Source organism: Triticum aestivum, chromosome 1D, assembly GCF_018294505.1.
Source record: "Triticum aestivum cultivar Chinese Spring chromosome 1D, IWGSC CS RefSeq v2.1, whole genome shotgun sequence".
In the NCBI taxonomy this organism is placed as follows: Eukaryota; Viridiplantae; Streptophyta; class Magnoliopsida; order Poales; family Poaceae; genus Triticum; species Triticum aestivum.
Window position 1 is genome coordinate 265,542,051 of NC_057796.1, and position 1,979 is coordinate 265,544,029.

Consider the following 1,979-nt stretch of genomic DNA (forward strand, 5'->3'; position numbering starts at 1 on the left):
ATTACATGTGATGTTTATCTTTTATGCATCTTATCTTGCTTTGATTGACGGTAGCATTATAAGATGATCTCTCACTAAATTATCAAGGTATAAGTGTTCTCCCTGAGTATGCACCGTTGCGAAAGTTCTTCGTGCTGAGACACCACGTGATGATCGGGTGTGATAGGCTCTACGTTCAAATACAACGGGTGCAAAACAGTTGCACACGCGGAATACTCAGGTTAAGCTTGACGAGCCTAGCATATAACAGATATGGCCTCGGAACATGGAGACCGAAAGGTCGAGTGTGAATCATATAGTAGATATGATCAACATAGTGATGTTCACCGTTGAAACTACTCCACCTCACGTGATGATCGGACATGGTTTAGTTGATATGGATCACGTGATCACTTAGAGGATTAGAGGGATGTCTATCTAAGTGGGAGTTCTTAAGTAATATGATTAATTGAACTTAAATTTATCATGAACTTAGTCCTGATAGTATTTTTGCAAATTATGTTGTAGATCAATAGCTCGCGTTGTTGCTTCCCTGTATTTATTTTTGATATGTTCCTAGAGAAAATTATGTTGAAAGATGTTAGTAGCAAAGATGCGGATTGGATCCGTGATCTGAGGATTATCCTCATTGCTGCACAGAAGAATTATGTCCTTGATGCACCGCTAGGTGACAGACCTATTGCAGGAGCAGATGCAGACGTTATGAACGCTTGGCTAGCTCAATATGATGACTACTTGATAGTTTAGTGCACCATGCTTAACAGCTTAGAATCGGGACTTCAAAGACCTTCTGAACGTCATGGACCATATGAGATGTTCCAGGAGTTGAAGTTTATATTTCAAGCAAATACCCGAGTTGAGAGATATGAAGTCTCCAACAAGTTCTATAGCTAAAAGATGGAGGAGAATAGCTCAAGCAGTGAGCATGTGCTCAGATTGTCTGGGTACTACAATCGCTTGAATCAAGTGGGAGTTAATCTTCCAGATAAAATAGTGATTGACAAAATTCTCTAGTCACCATCACCAAGTTAGTAGAACTTCGTGATGAACTATAGTATGTAAGGGATGACGAAAGTAATTCCCGAGCTCTTCGCGATGCTGAAATCGACGAAGGTAGAAATCAAGAAAGAGCATCAAGTGTTGATGGTTAACAAGACCACTAGTTTCAAGAAAAGGGCAAAGGGATAGAAGGAGAACTTCAAAAAGAACGGCAAACAAGTTGCTACTCAAGTGAAGAAGCCCAAGTCTGTACCTAAGCCTGAGACTAAGTGCTTCTACTGCAAAGGGACTGGTCATTGGAAGCGGAACTTCCCCAAGTATTTTGTGGATAAGAAGGATGGCAAAGTGAACAAAGGTATATTGGATATACATGTTATTGATGTGTACTTACTAGTGTTTATAGCAACCCCTCAGTATTTGATACTGGTTCAGTTGCTAAAGAGTAGTAACTCGAAACGGGAGTTGCATGAACATAAACTAGTTAAGGATGAAGTGACGATGTGTATTGGAAGTGGTTCCAAGATTGATATGATCATCATCGCACACTCCCTATACTTTCGGGATTAGTGTTGAACCTAAATAAGTGTTATTTGGTGTTTGCGTTGAGCATGAATATGATTTGATCATGTTTGTTGCAATACAGTTATTCATTTAAATTAGAGAATAATTGTTGTTCTGTTTACATGAATAAAACCTTCTATGGTCATACACCCAATAAAATGGTTTGTTGGATCTCGATCGTAGTGATACACATATTCATAATAATGAAGCCAAAAGATGCAAAGTTAATAATGATAGTGCAACTTATTTGTGACACTGCCGTTTAGGTCATATTGGTGTAAAGCGCATGGGGAAACTCCATACTGATGGGATTTTGGACTCACTTGATTATGAATCACTTGATGCTTGCGAACCATGCCTCACGGGCAAGATGACTAAGACTCCGTTCTCCGGAACAATGGAGCGAGCAACTGACTTAT